Source organism: Natrix helvetica (assembly GCF_964273705.1).
Source record: "Natrix helvetica genome assembly, chromosome: 2".
Lineage (NCBI taxonomy): Eukaryota > Metazoa > Chordata > Lepidosauria > Squamata > Natricidae > Natrix > Natrix helvetica.
The window spans coordinates 112,353,563-112,366,918 of record NC_138552.1 but is presented as its reverse complement, the minus strand read 5'-3'; the positions used below and the strand labels follow the sequence as shown (position 1 = coordinate 112,366,918).

At 43.5% G+C, this 13,356-nt stretch overlaps 1 protein-coding gene across 1 annotated transcript in view; it reads right to left on the bottom strand.

The window, feature by feature from the left end:
* Positions 1 to 10,554, bottom strand: part of ADGRL3 (adhesion G protein-coupled receptor L3) — a 586,346-nt gene extending 575,792 nt beyond the window's left edge. Inside the window, exon 1 of the mRNA XM_081943236.1 lies at positions 8,468 to 10,554. The gene's annotated coding sequence lies outside the window, so the exon portion shown is untranslated. The remainder of the gene's footprint in view (positions 1 to 8,467) is intronic.
* Between the last annotated feature and the right edge of the window lie 2,802 nt (positions 10,555 to 13,356).

Genomic DNA, 13,356 nt, shown 5'->3' with positions numbered 1-13,356 from the left:
GCACTGTGAAGTGGTATATAAGTCTAAGTGCTATTGCTATTTGGGATTCCCTCAAATTTCATACGCTCACGAATCCTTCCCCAGTACTACTGATTATGTGGGAACAAATAACACAACCAGGATCAGCTTTGAAGGCACTGCAATGACTACTAAATGGTGGGCAGGAGAGTGAAGGAGCTGGGAGCACAATAGACCATAAAGAGAAGAATATTGGAAGTGATTAACCAGTTATATAAATGGTGCAAACAGAAATGTGACATATTTTATAGGTGAGAAATTTCTGGCAAAAGATGAGGTAAACTAATGAGAACCAGGAAAAATATTTTTGAAAAGCTCCTTGCAAATCTGAACTAGAGGGATTCAAGATGAATTAACTAAAATTCCTATGGAAATGGGAGATGACAGATAAAAAAGTAAAAAATGTCTGAAAGTGAGAAAACAAAAAATAATTAGAAATCTTAAAGTAAGATCTAGAAGGCTTTACTGAAATATATTGGGATGAAATTCATGCATGCAGCACAATTACTGAAGAATAGCCAAAAGGAATAGGCTATACAAAAGTGAGGGGAGAAGACGATGGGTCTTTATCCAGGAATCTGAATGTGAAACTCCAGTTGCAAACTTTGGAGTAACAATAAAAATAGAGGAAAAACAATCTTTTTGTGTGAGGTAGTTCTGTAGACAAGCCAGGGAGAAGATTTGGACAATTTTCTCTTGGACCAGAAAGAACTTCAGGGAGTACATAGTCATAGTGGGAGATTTTAACTATTTGGACATCTGTTGGAAAACTAACCTAGCCAAGGGTCCAAGATTCCTCAGGAGGTTTTAATTTTCTATCTTTATAATTTGTATTAATAACTCAAGGTGGTGAATACACCTAATTTTTCTCCTATTTTTGCCACAACAACTATGTGAGGTGGGTTAGTCTGAGAGAAAGCTCATTTATATATGGAATGTACAATAGAAATTGCCACAACCATGCTCCTATTTTCCTTTCAGTAGTATCTTGAACCCCCAGATGACATAGTTCTCTTGACTGTCCCACAGTTATCCAGCAGGCTTTCATACTTAAGGCAGAACTAGAACTCACGGCCTCCCGGTTTTTAGCCTGGTTCCTTAATGACTAGACCAAACTGGCTCTCTTGCTAACTAATAAATTGATCTTGCTAACCAATTAGTTTTCCAAGACGTTAAAAAGGAGATAAGGTGTTTGCCTCTTCTTGATTTAATTCTAACCATTAGAAAGAGCTGGTTGAAGAGACAAAAGCAATGGGGAAAGTAATTATGTCATCCTGGGATTCAAAATACTACTTAAAGAGAAATAGGAGCATAGTATGTAGCCCTGCACTGTGCAATCCATTTATAAATGAGTCAAATGAAAAATGAGAAAGCAGTTATTAAGTTTGCAAATGAGGCAAAAAATAAGGAATAGCAAATATAGAACAATATGTTGATTCAAGAATAGCCTGACCATGGAACAATGGGAAGAACCCAAAAAATGCAAGTATAATTTCATTTGGATAGAAAGCCCAGAAACATCAGCAAAGAAAAGGAGTGTCCATACGGGGCAGGAGTACCTTTAAAAAAAAATATTGTCTTGGTAGATCACAAGTTGAACAGGAGCCAACAATGTGATTCAGCTGCAAAACATGCAAATGCAATGACGGGCTGCATCAGCAAATGTTTAATGCCAACCTCAAGATAAGCACTTATCCTGTTTATTGTACATCATTCAGACATAGAATAGACATAGAATAATGTCCAGTTCTGGGCACTGCATTTTAGGAAGGACATTGACAAACTGAAACCTGTCCAGAGGAGACCGATTAAATAATAAAGAATATAAAAGGAAATGCTTATGATGAAGCAGTGGGCATAATTAGCCAGAACAAAAAGAAGGCGGGAAACATAATCATTGTTTTTGAGGATCTCAGGGGTATCATACAGAAGGTGGAGCCAAATATTTCACAATTGTTCCGTAAGACAGGAGAAGAAACAATGAGTTTGAATTGTAAAGAAGTAAATTTTGGCTGAACATTATGAACATTTCCTAATAATAAAAGCTATTCAACAATGAAACAGATTGCCTAATGAAGTAGTACACTTTCTGTCACTGGAAGTGAGACTGGATAGTCATCTCTCGGAAATGTCATAGTAGATTCCCAAACTGTGTAAGGATTGGACTAAATAATTTCCAAGGAACCTTCCAATCCTTCCATTTAATTCTGTGGTGATTGTGGTGGTGGTGGTGATGTTTATCTTGTTACTAGAAGTATTAATAGACACTAAAAGATCACAGCCCCAGGATTCTATATGTATTACACATTTACATTTTAAGAATCAACTTCACGCTCTTTGACTTAGGGAGTGCATTATGTAGGGCTCAGATACAGACATAATACCACAAAGGTATAACAGATTAGCATTCAGGGTTGTTGCAAGCATTATTAAGGCACATTAAATAACTTGAGCATTTTAAATTCACTACAGAAAACACAGCTGTTTCAAGTAGTCTTTAGCAGTGATTCTTTAAGCAGTGATTCTTGCTTAAAAGATTTAAATACTTTGAAATGTTATTTTATTGCATTTTTACCTTTGCACATTGTCTTTTTCCCAGTTCCAGGACTGACAAGCCTGAATGTTAATTTCTGTACTATGTGTGTCTGATGACAGATTTTCAGTTTTTCCCCATTCTGAAACTTTTGCTGTGAAAACAATCTGGAAATTTCATTGTCAAAAATCCTAATACTGTAACTCAGGCATTGTTTGTCTTGAACAAAACAGAGCATTAAGTCACAAATATGCCTAATTAAGCCACTTCCTCATCTCTCTGCATGAGGATGATATCTTGTATGTAGGAAAGCAGCTGAACCATCAGGATGAGTGGCGTAGTGAGCCAGGACATGGTTGCTACTGAGTGATCAGTGAGCACATGGCAACAAACCTCAACTCCTACTCTACGGTAGTAGATAATGAGCATGTGCTATTGTTTTTCCACTCTGCCATCCACCTACTCTAATTGGCCTAGAAGGGGATGGGATGGATGGCATACCAGAACAGAGCAATGAGCTCTTCTCTGATTTGGAAATGGGAGAGGCAACTGACAAAGGAAGAGGATCAGAAGAGCAGTTAAGGAAGAAAACTAAGCAGTGAAAAGTCAGAGGAACATCTGTGGCCCAGCCATGTGCACTACTGTTTGTTTCTCATCCCTGCATATGTTTGGGCAACAACAGTAATTTTGCAGACTAGGTCTTCTTTACTCCATGCCAAAGTAGCTTATTTTCCCATCTCTTGCAAAAATGCCAATTTGTGGACATTCTAAGTTACGACCATGTGGCAGCTGTGGCAAGGGGGGCGTTCCACCAGGTTCGCCTGGTGCGCCAATTGCGCCCCCTTCTGGACCGGGATGCCCTACGCACGGTCACTCATGCACTGGTGACGTCTCGCCTGGACTACTGTAATGCTCTCTACATGGGGCTTCCCTTGGGATGCGCACGAAGACTGCAGCTAGTCCAGAACGCAGCCGCGCGGGCAGTCATGGGGAGTACTAGGTACTCCCACGTAACACCGCTCCTGCGCTAGCTGCACTGACTACCTGTGGTCTTTCGGGTGCGTTTCAAGGTTTTGACCACCATCTTTAAAGCGCTCCATGGCATAGGGCCTAGTTACCTGCGGGATCGCATCCTCCCACATACATCCCTGCGGCCAATTCGCTCTCACAGGGAGGGGCTTCTCCTGGTGCCGTCCACTAGGCAATGCCAACGGGCGACACCAAGGAGTAGGGCCTTCTCTGTGATGGGCCCAACCCTCTGGAATGACCTCCCCCCCGACATTAGAACCACCACTGACTTCCGCTCCTTCCGGCAGAAACTGAAGACACACCTGTTCCGACTGGCTGGCCTGGCATAATTTTTAACGTCTACCTCCTGGCATATATATTTCCTACTGGTTTTTTAGGCGACTTAATTTTATAGGACACTGGGGTTTTAAATTTTGTATATTTTAAATTATTCATTTAGCAATTACAGTTCTGTCTATTTTTATCCTCCTCTTATTTATGTATTTATCCATTTAATAATTTTAATTGGTTAAATTTTATTTATGATGTTTTTGATATGGACTGTACACCGCCCCGAGTCCCTTTTGGGAGAGGGGGCGGTCTAGAAGTGCTAATTAAATTAAATTAAATTAAATTAAATTAAATTAATGAAACATGATCCAAAATTGAGCAAAGAAAGTTGACGATAAAAACCCAAAACTAAAATCATCACTTGTCTTGCTTGCCCATTGCTTAGGACTCCATAGATCATCATTTGTCAGTGTCAGCCCAGCTGCTTCTCAACCAGGGAAGAGAGGAGGGTCAATGGCAGGCCAGACTCTAGTTGGGTAACAATAAGAAGGGGCCACTGGATAGCTCATCTATGAGGATGGTGGGAATGATGCGGTGGGGGGAGGAATCACTGGATATGGGAGGAACCTTTTGTGGAGTGTTCAGGATTTAGAACTAGTGCAAAATATTGTGCCAGATTTGGCATCTACTCAGTGGTGAAATTCAAATGTTTTTACTACCAATTCTATGGGCATGGCTTGGTGAGCATGGCAGGGGAAGGATACTGCAAAATATCCATTCCCACCCCACTTCAGTGGGAGGATATTGCAAAATGCCCATTCCCTCCACACTCTGGGGCCAGCCAGAGGTGGAATTTGCCGGTTCTCCGAACTACTCAAATTTTCCGCTACCGGTTCTCCAGAACCTGCTGAATTTCACCCCTACATCTACTGTATATTATTGAATAAACCACTTTAGTTTTGTATCAATGACACTGGCTGCTGCTAGAACTGTGCAGAACTTAGAAACAGTACTTTGATTGAAGTCCTCTCCCCCTTTAAAGACCTTGTGAAATGTGAAACACCACAGCACTTTGCTTTGGTCATCAAAATGACCAAATTCTGCAGCAGAATTAAGTGGCCTTGGAGTATTGCTTTGGTCATCAAATGTGGCTTCCAATTTTGATGACCAAAGGCTCTTATCTCAAAGCAATGCAAATCTTACCAGTAGATTGGCTCTGCCATGATGCTTCAGAGAAGCAAAATAATGTGACTTCATGAGAGGAAAGATCTTTGTAAGTCAGGTTGGCCACAATCCAAACAGTTCCATTGCCAACTAGCCTCTGGGCATAAGTCATCCTGTTGGCTATTACCTATAAGTGATTTGGGGCCAGAATATCTGAAAAGCCTCTTGCAGTCCCATCATCAAAACATACTAGATGAGTGGGAATATAAAACAAGACTTTATCTTTGATGTGATTAATATGCTACCTTCTTCATTTGGTTTTAGGTTGACTACTAACATGCCTTTTGTTCCACATGGCTTTTAAGCTATATAAAATATAATAACTTGATTTCTTTAAAGGACTATGTTCCGTCTGTTTTTAATTTACATGCATGCGCACATGTTTTCGATTCTTAAATTACTGTAAACTTGTACATTGTAAATTGCCTGTGCAGACCATTCTGGGCCAAAAATTGGTCACCTCTGCAATACATTGTTGGCTAAAATAAAACACCTATTGTTTCCCCATAAATGTCAACTAAAATTAACTATATGCAAAAATTGTACCGAATACACATAATTAAAATAAGTTTTTCAAACATTATCATGCAATGAATATAAATAGGCCATTAAGGAATTCAGAAGAATTCTAAAAAGTTGCTAAGATTAGGCAATTTACATCTTCTTTTCAGTCCAATTAAGGCAGATATTTGAAGTAAAAAAACAGTAAGAGTTTGGGGAAGACTAAGATAATCTCTCCCAACAGAAAGGAATTGATAACATGGTAAAATGCTGGTCCCCAGTGACCAGCAAGCTATTTCATTTCTAAGGAAATTATTACTGCTAGGTTGAACTAGATTTAAGAAACACAAATCCTTTGTCAGAAGCTCCAATTTTCCTGCAGAGATTCACCCATCATATGTCAATAAATAACAAATACTAGTGAATGAAGGACATCCTGAGCAGTCTCAACTGTATGTTAGCATATGTATTCTTCCCTTTCTGCACTCCAAAAGGCTCCCTTGAACAATTATAACTGCAAATTCCCAATAGGGCAGGGGTGTCCAAACTTGGGAACTTTAAGACTTGCTATCTGGGGAATTCTGGGAGTTGAAGTCCACAAGTCTTAAAGTTCCCAAGTTTGGACACCCCTGGTCTATAGAATATACAAGAAAACTAAAATATTGGCTGTCAGAAAACAAAGGACATGGATCAAATCTTATCTTCCAGAAGGCCCGGATGTACCACCAAATTGTCTTGGAAGATAAATGCTACTTGGTAATCCTTCAAAGTTACAAACATCACAATGTAAAGAAACTATAAAAATAATAATTTCTTTACAAACAATATGTCTGAGTTTGCAGGCAACTGTATTTAAAGTAATGCAAAAATTACTCATAGTTTCACAATATATTGTTCTGATCACATCTGCTGAAATCCTGTAGGTTCTCATAAATGAAATACTTTGACTTCATTTTTTTAAAAAAAATCAGTTTGAATTAATGTGTAGATAGGCCTATCCATAAAAAGGCAACTCTGCACAGCTGTAGATCAGTTGTGAATACCAATCTTCTTTTTACTTTTTACTTCAACAGGATGCAACAAAATAGAGTTCCTTTGAGTATGCTAAGCTAAAAAAGGAATAACACTCATGACAAACAACAAAACAGCAGCAGCTGAAGCCACAAGAGACAGGTTGCATCACCTCAGTGATAGTAACACAGTAGATGCAAAATTGTAAGGACAGCTGATTTACCTTTAAAAAAACACAAGACAAATTGAAAGGCATTGTTTGCTTCTGTTCTATAATCACCAACTTGGCCCTGAAAAATGCTCTTCCTTTTTTCATTCCAATCTGAAGAAAGCATTTATAGGGAAAGCAGTTAGTATAATTTATAGGCACGCCTAATAAAAGTAGAATACTTGTGTAGACATCTATCTGAAAAGACTAGGAAATAGTTATCTCTACTGGATAATTAATGGCAGAAAAAGCAGAAGTAAGGAGAGTAAAAACAGGAGCTACTCTTCCCTAGGTTTAAGTCCGCCCTGAGTTAGGTTGACTTTACTTTCTTTCTTTCTTTCTTTCTTTCTTTCTTTCTTTCTTTCTTTCTTTCTTTCTTTCTTCTTTCTTTCTTTCTTTCTTTCTTTCTTTCTTTCTTTCTTTCTTTCTCTTTTTCTCCCTCCCCAATCTGGTTTACAGCATTGCTATTATGAGGAAAAAATGCATTATGCCTTAAATTCTTGGAGAAAAGGTAGGAACAAAAAATGTATTATTTCATTCATTAAAGTGCAGGATAAGGATGCCTGGATAATTACACCTAGAGGCTTTCATCTGTCCTCCACCAATCCTCCACCAATTCTTCTCAAGGTTTATAAACAGTAACTTCTGCACAGAAGAACTGCACACAAAGCAAAATACTGTAACATTCTCACATATTCTAATAAAATAGAGAATCCCCCGTCTTTGCAACTGGAGAAGAAAATCTAAACATCTGGGCCACCGCATTTTATGGCGGCTTGAAAAGAAGAAGCTGAACCGTTGCTATTGGCGACATTGAATTCCCGCCCGTTAATGAGAACAACGCCAGGTAGGGCCAAGACTTGGGGCGCTGTAAAGCAGGCTCCATCAACAGTCACTGAAGGAAGGGAAAAATTCCTCTCCAAATTGACCGTTTTCGGGGTTCAAAAGACCCATCAAGGGGAGCAGGCACCAAAACCATCCAACGACTGAGTAACTGAGAGAAGCACACCTTCCCTTCGAGTCTATCGGGAGATCTTTCCTTACCCCCCCCCCCTTCTCTTTTAAAGGCTACCCGGGCCGAAAGATACCAGTCCCTCTTCCAGCCTCTCCCGCCTCTAAAAGATGGAGCTTCTCAGCGTACCTGCGACCCAAACACAGCGGGGAGGGGAGAGGAGAGGAGGGGAGAGGAGAGGAGGGAAGAAAGCGCGATGCCATCCTTTCATGGCATCACCGCCTGGCTTCCTAGCACATTAGCTCCGCCGCAGAGCTGTGTAGCTGACCTCCTCTCGCTCATGCACGCAACCCCTTCCCGGAGAAAGGGACTGCCGTTACCTGCCGCCAGCTAGGATCAGATTGCTGCAGCGGAAGAGGGGCATCATTGCTCAGCCCAGTACAAAGCACTGTCCCTCGTCTCGCTCCCCCTCCTCTCTCAGCGCTGCTGCCGTGGATGGCATCCAAACGCCCATCTACGGGCCATTTTCCGGGGAGGCTCCTGGCACATGCCCGGCACCGCTTCTCGCCGAGAAGGAGACTCTTGAACCTTTCACGCCCAAGAAGACGGAACACAACACCGCCAGTCCCCGCGGGAGAGACGCAGCAGGGAGGGAGGGAGGGACCGGCGGCGGCGGCACCGCCAGAAAAGCTCAAAGAAAAGGAGGGGCGATCTGGGTTACCTTTCCGCAGGGTCCAGAAGAGCGAGTCCCGCACCACCGCGCCCGCACGAGCCAGAATCCAGGGAGAGGCCGCCCGCACGGCGGGCCGTGCTGTACTCCTTCGCTCCCTCCGCCTCGCTCGCCGCGACGGCCAGCCTTGCGCCCTAGCGCGCGCGCGCGCGCCCCCCACCGCTGCGGCTGCGCTCCACTCAGTGCTCAGAAGAGCCGCTGCAGCGCCGCCGCCGCCACCTGTCCAGGCACGGTGAGACCCCGGTCACCGCCATCCCCGCCGCCGGTGGGCTCCTCTCCAGCGGCCTCTGCCCTCCTCGCTCTTCTCCAACCAGAGCCCGGGCTGGCGTCGCCCTTTCCCCTCCCCCCGGGAGACAGCTGGGCGAGGGTCTAAGGGAGCCCTAAGCGACGGGCCAACCCGACGCTCCCGCCGGTGTCCTGGGCGCAGGAACAGTAGCGAAGGACAAGTGAGCCCCCGTAAGTGCTGTGGGCCGACGGCCAAGACTACGATGCCTGGAGGGATGGAGGAAGGCAGCACCTCTCCCCAATGAATGCCGCTCTTAGCCCCCGGACCGAAGCCCCACAGAGCCGAGCAAGAGGGGGGGGGGAGAAAGAGAGAGAGGCGCGCTGGGAAAACCTGGATCTGGATTTACTGGAGTTGCGAGCTCCACCTACAGCTTGGCGCCCTCGAGTGAGCCGGGGAAGGGGTGAGGAGGTAAAAACGCAACGTGCTCCGTCCGACTTTGGTTTCTCGAGCAATAGTGGCGATAGATCCCCGGCTCGGTTGGACGGTTTATCTCCTTCTTCGCTTTTCGTACTGTCGGGTACGTTAGGGGGAAATCGCAAGCTGTATTTCTTTCTTTTCTACCCTGTTCAACATTTACGAGTTCTTTCCCCACCTCCGTAACTCCAAGTCCCCTTCGGTCATTTTCTTTTTGATGCCTTCAGGTCATGGAATATTCCCACATTAGCATTCTCTGTAGGCATTGCATGAAAGAGCCGCCGTTTCATTTCCAGTTTAAAAGAATGCTCCTCTTCGATATCTTCTCTCTCCCCCCTCCCCATCCCACCCGTATACCCAGATTTTTCCTGCTTTCCATAAGACCATTTTCTTCCTGCATCAGGGACTTGCCTGAATCACAGACATGTCTATCCTTGCCAATGTTTTCCCCCTGTATTGTTACCTCTTACTCCCCCACACCTCCCGAGAGTAAACAACACAAAAAATTGCAGCAGTACCAGTGCTATGACTCAGATCAGGCTGAGAAGTGAGGACAGGCTAATAGGTTGGCTATAAAGTCATTTGTAAAAAAAAGAGGGGGTGCTGACATTTCAACCTTCCACATGTACAACTCTATTTGCTTCCCCCTATTCCTTTCTTTTCGCACAACTGGTGCAGCTCTGCAGTAAATAAAAATGATATTTTGTAGCCAGGTTTTGTACAATCTTAACTTCTCGGTGTATGGTTTTACAGTATTGCTGTACTGTACATAAGTATAATAGCCCTTTCTCTGAGAATTGTTGCTGGATGCAACTATCAGAAGACACTTCACAGTAATGAAATGTAGATCCTGTAAAGATTCATTGGCATATAGTCTTTAGAGCATACTGGGTCCTCTCCTTCTTGAGCACTGTGAATGTTACCTTCTCCATTCTTCTCACCATGAATATTGAAAGGAGAAACTACAAAACAATTCAGGTTATCATGCGGGCATGGTGAAGAATTACTGAATCAAATATCAGCTATAATAAAAAGGATTTGGATTGGAAAAACGATTGAGTAGCTAGCCTTTTGACTGACGTGAGACAGGCAGACACTAGAATGTGTGTATATTCTTATATCTGTATGATCAATTAACAACAATATCAGTTTACTCTCTCTACTATTGATTTTATAAACTTGACAAAAAGCAAAGTGGGAGACTTTTGTGGAAAAAACACCTATGAAAATAACCTTCTGTTTTCAAGAAGTGATAGCTACTTTCTTTAAAACAGGAGATCAAGAACTTAAAATGAGGAATTTACAATACATGCATGGTGCAGTTTTGCATTTGGTAACCTGCCTGTAAAATACAATTGTTTTTGCATTTGTTATCTGAAAGCAAAATTATAGCAATATCTCTGGCATGTTTTATTCTATTATTTATATTTTTGCATATACACAAAATATTGCATTTCAACCCACAGTTCTATTTTTTTCCACAGAAAATAAATGAATGGGATAGCTAATTCTGTAGCAGACAGAAATACAATTCAAAATTATCTTGCTTATTTAGAGAAATACATTGGAAATAAGAAAATGAAGAATAGAAAACAGAAATCATATGCTTAGGTATGGTGTAGAATTACCTGGCCTGGTAATATCACTTATAGTAGTTGGTTACAAACTGAACATGATCAGTATTGTAGATGCAAAAAAGCCAAATACTATTTTATGTTACATCAATGGAAGCAGAGCTTCCAGATCAAGGGAAACAATAATTCTATTTGAAACAGGATTGTTTAGACTTCACCTCAAATACTGTATTCAGTTCTAGGCACTACACTTTAATTCAGATAATTTGCAACAATTCAGAGATAGGCAACAGGGATCATCACTGTGATAAATCGGAGTGCTATCTAGAGAGAGTAAAGCTTTGTATCAGTACCCTAAATGAGGACATAGTAACTGTTAGGCTATCTCAGTCCAAATAGGGTTATATTTAGTATTTCAGCTAGATCTAGTAACAGATTTCTGAGCCCTGGTGACCAAAGGCGATCATAGATCCAAGAATAAATCCATTTAATGTCCCTAATTCTTTACAGAATATCTGCATTGCCTGAATTGATGGTAAATTTATTGGCCCATAATAAATGCTCATTTCTACATAAGCACTGGTTTAAGATATTTTTAATGGCCTGACTCAACTGTCAACTGACTCAAATCATCAAGGGCCCAGTGTGTAACTATGATCACACTTGGAATAGGCTTTCCTGTTGGGGCAAGAGAGGTGTGATCTGGGATGGGAAAAATTATCATGGCCAAATGGACAGATCACATTGTTTTTTTAAAAAAATCATAAATTATTTGGGGGGGCAGGGCAGAATAAAATAAGATCCCGATAACTTGAAAAATTAAAGTATTCTTGGCTAGAGTTACATAAAACTTAATATTCTTCCCTAAATGGATTTCCCATTCCAAGTGGCACTAATTTCAGTCATAGACAAAAACTTCCAGAACTGGCAAAGAATAATTAATAAAAGATATATGCAGTGGAGGAAACCTGAGTAAGATTCAAAATTTTGCAAGATTCAAAATAAATTGGTGGACATGTCTTTCCCACCTTTAAATTATATTATTGAGCAAATTGTCTATTATGACAATAGAATTAATAAAATCTATGAACAGCAGTCATAGAGCTATTTAACTATTGGACTTCATAGGTATTTACGCCCGGTCGTTTGTACCAACCCCCGCAACCTAGGTGGCCAGTAACTACAGAGCCCGGGCCTACGGCTGATGCTTTGCAATGCAAGGTCCGTAACCAACAAGGCCCCTCTCATTAATGAGCTGATCTCTGAGGGGGAGCTGGACCTTGCAGGGATAACGGAGACCTGGTTGGGTCACGAGGGTGGTTTACCCCTCGTGGAAATGTGCCCACCAGGTTTCCGTGCATTCCATCAGCCTCGGGCCCTGGGTAAGGGTGGTGGGGTGGCGGTAGTTATACGGGAAGGTCTAGAGCCGAGGGAGTTCACTGTTCCTCAGATATCCGGGTGTGAGTCCCTTGGTGTGAAATGGGGCCCAGGGAGGCAGTTGGGTTTGCTGATTGTATACTTGGCTCCTCGCTATACATCAGCGGCCCTGCCCGAGCTCCTCGAGCTGATCTCGGAGACGGCGTTTGAGATCCCCAGGCTTGTGGTTATGGGGGATTTCAACCTGCCGTCGACGGAGCAGCGTCTGAGGTGGCTCGGGAGTTCATGGCTTCCATGACAGCCATGGGCCTGACCCAGTTAATTCAGGGCCCCACACACGAAGGTGGCCACACATTGGACCTTGTTTTTGTATCTGAGCAGTGGATGAGTGATCTGGGTATAGGGGACTTTGTTGTTACACCCCTGTCATGGTCAGATCACTCATGTCTCCGGCTGGACTTCCCTGGCGCTACCCCCCACCGCGAGGAGGCGGGACCAGATGGTCCAAGCTGGTACCGCCCCAAGCACCTGATGGAACCGGATAGGTTCCAGACGGAGCTTGGGCTATTACCTGTAGCCCTGACCCGCGCTCGGTCAGAGGACCTAGCGGCCGCCTGGAATAGGGTGGCGGCTGGGGCCTTGAACCGGGTTGCGCCTTTGTGACCTCTCCTGCGGCAGCGACCCACCCGGGCTCCTTGGTATACCGAGGAGCTGAGGGTGATGAAGCGCCACAGGAGACGTCTAGAGAGCAGGTGGAGGTTCTCACGCTCCGAATCTGATCGAACACAGGTAAGAGCCTACTTACGGACCTACCTTGTGGCATTAAGGGCGGCCAAACGTAGACATTGCGCCGTTCTTATTGCGTCTGCGGATAACCGCCCTGCCGCCCTGTTTAGGGTGACCCGCTCCCTCTTGTCACAGAGGACGCAGGGGGCACCCTTGCAGGGCAGAGCAGAGGAGTTTGGGGAATATCTGCAGGATAAAGTCGCTCAGATCCGGAGCGGATGGGCCCCCCTCAGTGGACCGGACGGGCCGCCAACAGCGAGTCTTGTGAGACCATCCTGGGAGGAGTTTGATTCTGTTGCCCCCGAGGATTTGGATAGGTTGCGTGGACGGCTGCGACCCACCACATGTTTAATGGACCCGTGTCCCTCCTGGTTGGTACTGGCATCTTGGGAGGTTAACCGAGGCTGGCTTCTGGGCCTGGTGAATGCCTCATTGGGTGAGGG